The sequence below is a fragment of the Silene latifolia genome, chromosome 5 (genome assembly GCF_048544455.1).
Source record: "Silene latifolia isolate original U9 population chromosome 5, ASM4854445v1, whole genome shotgun sequence".
Lineage (NCBI taxonomy): Eukaryota > Viridiplantae > Streptophyta > Magnoliopsida > Caryophyllales > Caryophyllaceae > Silene > Silene latifolia.
The window spans coordinates 51,638,852-51,649,132 of record NC_133530.1 but is presented as its reverse complement, the minus strand read 5'-3'; positions in this window follow the sequence as shown (position 1 = coordinate 51,649,132).

Genomic DNA, 10,281 nt, shown 5'->3' with positions numbered 1-10,281 from the left:
CGGCTTCCACCAACAGTCAAACAAACTTGCCGGGTCATGCAACCACCAAAGCGCCACCCCGATTGACCTCAACTCTCAAACCACTACCAACCACTCACATTACATACCAATACACTATTCAACCCAAACTCACTGAACAACTATCTTTCAATTTGTGAACCGACTCACCACTTAGTCTGAGAGGAGATGCGAGGTCGATGAACAAGGTGATTGGTGGTTGGCGGCGAACGCGGCTTCAGGCAGTTGTCAACGGTTGTTGGTTGTTGTTGTTAGCTCTTACTTATGGAAACCGTATCAAGAATATCGTATCATATAAATGAATTATTTGATATGATATGGTGTATATTTTAGTTATGGAAATATTATATTGTATTAGGGTAATATCATAGCCTAGCATATGTGTATATATTGGAACATTGTAAATTGGTGAATGCAATACAAATTAATCGTTTACCTTCCTCTGTTAACTTTCTCATGGTATCACAGAGCTAGGGTTTCACAAAAAAAAAAAAACAACAAAATTTTCTTCGTTGAATCAAACCGAAAACGAAGATGCCAGGAGACGATGGCAAAAATACAAAACCCAAAAACATTCCCTCAAGTTCCCCTTTGTATCTTCACCCATCAGATAATCCCAACCTATCCCTCACCCAAATTGTTTTCAATGGCGAAAACTACGATTTATGGGCCGCCGCAGTCAAAAACGGCTTGGATGCTAAGAACAAATTGAGCTTTGTTGAGGGAAAGGTCAAGCGACCATCTGATGTTGACGGAGAAGATGTTGAAGCAGTAGCATGGAGATCGTGTAATGCCATGTTAAAGGCATGGTTACGGAATGTAATCGACCCAAAGTTACATCCGAGCATAGCTTTTGAATTAACTGTTGCTGAAGTATGGGAGGAATTGAAGGATCGTTACTCGGCTGGGAACGCGCCAAGAGTGCACCAGTTGAAAGGGGAATTGATGGAATGCAAACAAAGAAGAATGACGGTTGTTGAGTATTACACAAAACTCAAGACCATATGGGATGAGCTTGCTAATTACAGTAAAATTCCGCCTTGCACTTGTGGTGCAGCGTCTGTAATGGCGAAAGAAAAGGAAGAAGAAAAAGTCCATTAGTTTTTGATGGGACTCGATAAGAATTTATACGGTCATGTCCGTACAAATTTATTGATGGAAGACCCCATCACCACCTTACCACGCGCATATGCACTAGTCTTACGTGAAGAAAGGCACTCGAATGTGACGAAAGTGAAGGAGGAAAGCAACGAAGCAGCCATGTCCGTGAGGTTCTATGGAGCAGGAAGAGGCAAGGGGAGCTACACGAAAACAGAAGGAGAAGAGGAGGTTGAACCTCCACAACGCAGCCACTGTGGAAAATTTATCACACAGAGGAGAACTGCTATGACAAGCACGGATATGAGGTTGTGAAAAGTAGAGAAAGAGGAAGAGGAAGAGGCGGTGGATATGGAAGAGGACGTGGTAGGGGCAGGTCACAAGGTCGTGGACAGCAGGGTGCGTATCAAGCTAACGCCATGAGCAGCTCATCGAATAACAAGGAAGGAGATGCAGGCAAGCAGAATGTTCCCTTCACTAATGACTAGATAGAAAGGATTCGAATATTGCTCAATGCTAGTCCCGAAGGTAGTGACAAGTTGACAGGTATGCACATTAAACATAGTCGAAATTGGTTAATCGATAGTGGTGCTTCGCATCACATGACAGGGAATCGAGATTGTCTAATTAACATTTGGACCGAGGAACCATCGATTGTCGGGTTACCAGATGGAAGGCAAATCAAAGCAAAGGAACATGGCGAAGTGGTGTTGAACGATAATTTTATATAGAAAGATGTGTTATACGTGCCAACACTAACGTGTGATTTGATATCGGTTCAACAATTAATCCACGAAAACAATTGTGTAATAACATTTTTTCCCGACTATTGTATAATGCGGGATCGTGGTTTCAAAGACGGAGATTGGACGGGGTGAGCATTGTGATGGGATATACCAGTTCAAGTCGAATAAAAGAGAGGAGGCAAAAACGGTGTCGATAGAGAAGGATGCCGAGCTGTGGCATAAACGACTTGGCCACCCGTCAAGGAGTAAAGCATTTTCTTTTTCTAAATTAGTTAATTGCAATTTGATTTGGGATTCTAGTCAAGTTTGTGACTCTTGTTGTAGGGCTAAACAAACGTGTAATTCTTTTAGTCGGAATAATAAACGGTGTGATGAATTGTTTGGTTTAATTCATGTTGACATTTGGGGCAAATACCCTATTGCTAGTCTATCCTGAGCCCATTATTTCTTTACCATAGTTGATGACCACAGTAGAGGTGTGTGGGTTTATTTGATGAAAGAAAAGAGTGAGGCTGGTGATTTGATGAAAATTTTTTGTCAAATGGTCAAAACTCAGTTCAATAAAAACGTTAAAATCATTCAAAGTGACAACGGAACTGAACTGTTATCAGGGGTCATGAAATATTATTATGAGTATAATGGGATTTTATTCCAAACTAGCAATGTCGACACCCCTTAACAGAATGGAAGGGTAGAAAGAAAACACCGTCACATTTTAGAGAAGGCTAGAGCTTTGCGTTTTGCGGGACATTTGCCCATTCGTTTTTGGGGAGAGTGTGTTTTGACAGCTGCGTACTTAATAAACCGAACACCAACTCCCCTAATTCAAAATAAGACTCCATATGAACTTTTGTACAACAAGAAACCAAACCTGACAAATCTCAAAGTACTTGGATGCCTCTGCTATGCCCACAACAAAGAAAAACCACGTGACAAATTTGGGGAACGGGGAATGCGATGCCTATTTTTGGGTTACCCACATAGCAAAAAGGGGTGGAAAATGTATGATTTAAATGCCCAAAGAATGTTCGTCTCACGTGATGTCATATTCTTCGAACACATTTTTCCCTTCTATGAACCCAATCCGTCACACACAGCCATCGAAAATACGGGTGAGCAGGTGGACTATATTGAGGACGGTCCAGAAAATATTGAAGAAGAAGTGCCTCTTGAAGAGGACGAAACTAATGCAGGGAAAGGAGTTGAAGTGAATGTAAATGAAACACAAAATGTTTCGACAGAAAACAGCGAGATTGATAGGGTTGGACGAGGAGCAAGAGAACGACGAGAGCCCTACTGGGCAAAGGACTATGTTTGTAAGTCGACAAGAATCGCCAAGCCCATCACCAATGCTCATCACGATCAGTCGAAGTCCGAGAAATCAGGTACTCGTTATCCCTTAGTTAATTATGTTGACACAAGTTGTTTTTCTAATTCCCATAAAGCATTCCTAACCAAAATTGACGAGGTTCAAGAACCCGTCTATTTTCATGAAGCCGTAGGTGATGCAAGATGGAGGGAAGCGATGAATAAAGAAATTGAAGCATTGGAGAGCAATGGGACTTGGAAAATCGTGCCCTTACCAAATGGAAAGAAACCAATTGGTTGCAAATGGGTATACAAAGTTAAATACAAGGCGGATGGTTCAATTGAACGATATAAGGCACGATTAGTTGCACAAGGTTTTACTCAAGTCAAAGGAATCGATTATCACGAGACATATGCACCTGTGGCAAAGATGGCTAGCGTTCGTTGTTTACTGACTGTGGCATTAGCAAAGAAATGGAACATCGAACAATTGGATGTAAACAACGCTTTTCTACATGGAGACTTAGAAGAGGAAGTTTACATGCGGATTCCACAAGGGTTTGAACGAAAAGGGGAGAATAGAGTGTGCAAGCTGTTAAAATCGATTTACGGACTCAAACAAGCATCTCGTAATTGGTTTGTCAAGCTCACCGATTTCTTAAAAAGGTATGGCTTCGTTCAATCCTTGGCCGATTATTCCTTGTTCACTTATAACAATGGAAAGACATTCATTGGAGTCTTGGTATATGTCGACGATATGATAATAGTAAGTAACAATATGGAGGAAAGTGGAAAATTCAAGACTACTCTCAATGAGCATTTCGGCATAAAAGACTTGGGCCGAATCAAATATTTCTTAGGAATTGAAGTGGCACACGGGAAGAAGGGACTATTCCTTAATCAACGAAAATATGCATTAGGTATAATTGAAGAAGCGGGAATGAGTGGAGCTAAACCCGTGTACACGCCCATGCTCCAACATCATCAGTTGGAATTGGCTAGAGGCGAATTGTTGAAGGATGCAATGAAGTATCGAAGATTAGTTGGGAGACTGGTTTATCTAACCATTACTAGACCCGACCTGGTTTATTCAGTACACATGTTGTCTCGTTTTGTAAGTGAGCCGCAAAAGGAACATTGGGATGCGGCTTTAAGGGTAGTGCGTTATATAAAAATGAACCCAAGCAAGGGAATTGTCCTGAGTAAAGAATCGAACTTGGAATTGCGAGGATATTGCGACTCAGATTATGGACGATGTCCATTGTCAAGACGTTCATTAAGCGGGTATTTTGTTTCACTCGGTTCGTCACCCGTATCATGGAGGGCAAAGAAGCAAGCAACCTTATCAAGGTCGACGGCAGAGGCCGAGTATCGTGCTATGGGAAGCGCAACAAGTGAACTAATTTGGTTGAAGTCTTTCTTGGCATCATTAGGAGTGTTTCATACAAAACCCATGGTGTTATGTTGTGATAATCAAGCTGCGATCCACATAGCGAAGAATCCCGTGTTTCATGATAGAACAAAACATATAGAAATTGATTGTCATTTTGTTAGACAACACCTTGTCGAGAACACGATAAGGATGGTGCACGTTCGAAGTAAAGAGCAGGTGGCAGACTTGTTTACAAAGGCTTTAGGAGGAGAAGTTTTCGAGTACTTGCAACGCAAGTTGGGTCTTGGTTTACCCGGAGAACCAACTTGAAGAGGAGTATGGAAACCGTATCAAGAATATCGTATCATATAAACGAATTATTTGATATGATATGGTGTATATTTTAGTCATGGAAATATTATATTGTATTAGGGTAATATCATAGCCTAGCATATGTGTATATATTGGAACATTGTAAATTGGTGAATGCAATACAAATTAATCGTTTACCTTCCTCTGTTAACTTTCTCATTACTTGAGCTTGTTTGCAGATCTACATTCTATATACATGAAAGGAGATGAGGGGAAAACTAAAGTGCCTCATATTGTGAATTTGACTTATGAGAGTTAGGCGTTGAGTAAGAGTTTGTCAGATCTAAAGCAAGGAATTAGTGTACCATTAATACATTATGAGGATTTAGTGACAAATCCAACTTCTGATACATTATCTACCATTGATACATTGACAATTAAATACACTACCATTGATACACTGATGATTACAAACACGAGAAATGGCTGGACTTTTATTAAATTTTTTAAAAAATTATATAATTTTTTAATGAAAATGGGTCTTAGGGTCGGATCCGGGTCTGAGTGACGGGATCCAGATCCAGATCCATTTTAGAATTAGTGGATCCAGATCCGATCAGGATCCAACGGGTCTGAAAAATGGGATCCAGATCCGATCCATGTAGGTCGGATCCTGCGGATCTGGACCGGATCTTGGATCCGTTGCCATCCCTACTTCCAATACAGACGGCCATTTTCAACGTCCTAGCCATATCAGACGATGAAATTCATTGTCCTGTCCCCTACCAAACGTTGAAGTTCATCGTCCCTACCCATATCAGACAATGAAACTCATCGTTCCTACCCATATCAGACGACCATTGTTTTCGTCCCTACCCCTCTTAGACGTCCCTTCCTCCGTTCTTAATAAACCCGACAACTACAACAACAAATCCATCGACAACAACAACAACAACAACAACAACAACAAATCCATCGACAACAAACAAATCCATCGACAACAACAACAATAACAACACTAACAACAACAACAAATCCGACAATAATAAAAACCGAATTGCGAAGAGAAACGAGAATGAAGAAGAAGAACGGAATTGAGACGAGAATTCATTCAAATCAAGATAAACATACATTACTAGCCTAATTAAAATCAAATTATACAACTAAATCTAAACTAATTAAAAAAAACCGATTTACTTGAGAATAATGAAGGAAATTGAGAAGTGGTTGGTGTTGTCGTCGTCTGTGGTGTTGCTACGGTGGTGGTGGAGGTGTTGTAATGGTGGCGTTGGTGATGCAATGGCGGTGGTGGTCCGGTGATGTGGTGCGGCGAGGTGGTAATGGAGAGTTAGAGTAAGAGAGGGAGTAGTGAAAGAGAGAGAGTAAAGGTATGTGTGTCTTTTTTTTAAAAAATGTCGATAATTCGTTATAAAACGTTAACAACATTTTGCAAACCTATTCATTAAATTGCTTGTTGGTGACTAGCGGGGAATTGAAGATATGGATTACTTGGAAATGGAGGGTAATGAATAGGAAAACTCATATTGAAGACTAAATATTAATTGCAATCAAATTCGATCTAAAACCAAATGTAAAGTACTTATTATACATGAAGGGTGGTTACCAATGACACCAAGTAAAGAGTTTTTAATCAAAAATAAGAAAACTCTACTAATGGATCAACATTAAGCTTCACAAAAAAATGTTTTGCATGTAAAATTTTAAATTACATTCATCTTATGTCGTACCAAAACATATACTATCTCCGTTTTTTAAAATAATCTTCTCATTTAACCTTACTCAAATTATAAAATGTCACTTAACTACTCCCTTCGTCCCGGTCAATTGTTATTCTTTTATTTTGGCACAAAGACCATGAAAAGAGGAAGTGACCAATGACTAAATGACATGTGGAACAAATTGAGTGTGAATGATCAAATTCTTCATCAAGTTCATTCTTAAAATAGAAAGAACAACAATTGATTGAGACACCCCAAAATAGAAAAGAACAAAAAATGACCGGGACAGAGAGAGTATATTTTATCGCTTATGTACCTTTTTTTTATTATTATAAGAGTATACTTTGTATCATGTTACCTTCTTTTGTTTTTTTTTTTACTCATCGAAGACCAAAATTTTTTATTACTTTTTTTTAATAACCTATTTATGATAAAACATACCCATATTAGTTTGAGATAAAGAGTGTAGAATTTATGAAGATAATATACTTCCTCCGTTCCATATGATAGTTTACGTTTACTTTATGCGCGTATGTCAATGCTTGTTTTCTTTTGTTCATATCTTTAGTTACATATCATTAAAAATTATAAAAATTTGATATTCATAATGTACTCGGGAAGACAATTTAAACAAGATCTCACATGACTATCTTTTATGTTATACATTAAAAGTTGTATTAAAGATTCTCCTCATTCAATGAAACCGAGGAAGTATATAACATTCCGAATATTTACGATTAATAGAGAAAACGATTGATAAATTAATCAAAGCCCAATTTGTAACTAACAAAAGATAAATAAAAGGTGAAAAAAACCCAAATATTTAATAATCAATACATATATATAAAGTAGAAACGTTTGAGCGATATTAGAGTCCAAATTTTGAGAACTTCTAAATATTTAAAAACTAATTTTTAATGTAATTATTATTATTATTATCCTAATAAAAGTAGATCTAATTTTTTCACTTTTGATAATTTGATTAACAGTAGGATTTTACTTAAAAGACTATCTATATAATATAAGGATTATTATGATTTAGTTTTCAATTTCACACCTTCCTTCCCCTCCTTTAGCATATATTATGTAGTTATGTTGATTTATTTCTAATCATGCGTCAATTTCACTAAATTGTCAACAACTCGAATCTTTTGTTGAAAAATATCATCCGTTTAGTTTGATTGATTTTCTTTTTTGTTTCAGGTGGGATACGCCTATATTGATCACTATTCTAAGGGTGATAAATTACAATAGGAGCAAGGGAAGAGATATAGAGCATTGTCAATGCACCTGTGTTTATAGGAAGGGAGACTAAGTCGTATTATGGTAATTGTTTAAAAAAAATTGAGTTATTTGACCTTTGGGTGTATTATTAACGTGTACTGGAAGCATAACTTTTTTTTGATCAAGTATTGTTTAGAATGTTTACCATATGTTTTCCATAGATTGTGCATTGGTACTGATGTCTGATTGTGACTAAATAGTTCGCCAAAGTTAGTGGTGTATTGATTGGAAATTATGAACACTAACTTGTACGTATATACTAGAAATCAAACTAACCATTTATATTTATATGGAACAAAATATATAAACATAAAGACACTACGGTTATATTTTGAGTTAAATCCAATTTAATCATATTATAAGTTGAAGTTAGTATATATATAATGAGTTTAGATCCTCTATCTCACCTTGTGTCCTATTGATTAATAATCTTCTAATACCTTATTCTTTTAGGATGTGTTTGGATAGCAAAAGTGGAGGGAAAGGGAGGGGAGTAAGAAGGAGGGAAGAGAAAGTGATGGAAGGGAAAGGAAGAGGAGGGAGAATGGAGGAGGTCATTTTCCCTCCAAATCTTGCCTTTGTTGGAGTGGAAATAATTTGGCTTGGAGAGGAAAAGTGGAGGGATTCATTATCCCTCCCCTCAAAATCCCTCCACCTCTATTTTGCTAACCAAACAAAAGATTTATTGGATATGAGGATTTGGAGGGAAAGAGAGGGGAGGGAAAGGAAGGGATGATAAATCCTTTGTTTGGTTAGCAAAATGGAGGTGGAGGGATTTTGAGGAGAGGGATAATGAATCCCTCCACTTCCCCCCTCCAAGCCAAATTATTTCCTCTCTAATAAAGGCAAGATTTGGAGGGAAAATGACCTCCTCCATTCTCCCTCCCCTTCCCTTCCATCCCTTTCTCTTCCCTCCTTCTCCCTCCCCTCCCTTTCCCTCCACTTTTACTATCCAAACGCACCCTTAATGATATCTAAATATTTATTTTTAATGTTTATGTCTCAAATGGAGAGATATTAGAAATGGACACGAAAATGGGACAGAGAATCTAGATACCTTTCGAAAAGAAACATTTTGTTTGCCTATAACATTAAACACAATAGACAAGATATATTACTATAAAACATACAATAGACCCTACTTATATATAAGAAAATAAGACAATTACTAATTAGTACTACCTCCAAATTAAATTAGTTGCCCCATTTCATTAAAATACAAGACTCATATAATAGAGAAATGGGGCAAACACTTTAATTTGAAAGGAGTATAAGCGTTTCACTTAAATTACGGAAAAAACGATATATCTGTTAAAACACTAAGATATTCGACGCATAATCAAGAGTCTAATTTTTCTAAAGTTGTATATGTTGTGAAATTTGGATAATTATAAGAAAATAATAATAAAAGAAAAAAGAAGCAAAATATGAAAGAACTAAGAAAACGACACACCAAAAAACCAGGTTATGTGGACATGATAAAATAATTTTTCACTTGATTTTCATACGAAAGTTTACAATTTATTCAGAATATATAATAGAATGATCAGATATAAAACCAACACTATGATAGAACTAAAACAAACTGTACTCCGAATTCGTAGAACTGATAAGCACATCGTCGTTAATTATAAAACGAGGCTCATATGGACAACTAATTTGGATTTGAAGCATTAGACCAAACGATTAGAGATATAATGGCATTTCAAGATCTCTAGGCGAAGTAAAAGGTTTTTGGGAAAAAGTAAATCTTGCTCGGGGTCGATCGATATTCATCCTGGACCCTTTGCTAATCACTGAAATATCACAATAAGACAGTGCTGAGAATTTGTGAGGGCAGGAGACGAGCTAATACAACAAAAGCATGTGTTGTTTAATGAATGGCTACTAGCGTTGAGTGGAGGCCATTCCCAACAAAGGCAGAGGAAAAAACGACATGGATTATGATATTTGAGGAATATATTGGAAGCCTAAGTGGGATAAAGCTCGAGACGTTAGTTAGCAAGATGTATCCTAACTTTAGTCTCAAACATTATGACGAAAACTAACTCAGTAAAGAGCCATACTTATACCTTTAGACGAGAAGGCGAACATGATAAACAATTAACCAACATTCTTCTAGGTCCGGGAGAAGATAACTCCTAGAAGTTGCGAAGAAATTTGTACTTCATCAGCAGGTATGAAGAACAATTAACATCGTACCCATTTGAATATATGAGCAGCCTGATCTTACAAGGTCGCCACATCATAGATTAAAGCTGAAAGTAGGTATGTCAGTTACTACGCTAAGTAACATTAACCCCGTACAAGGATTATATAATCGACTCACTTATTATGAGTCACATTGGCAATTTCATAGTAGAGAGGGAGATAATCATGGGCTCGAAAATCGACCAAAAGGATT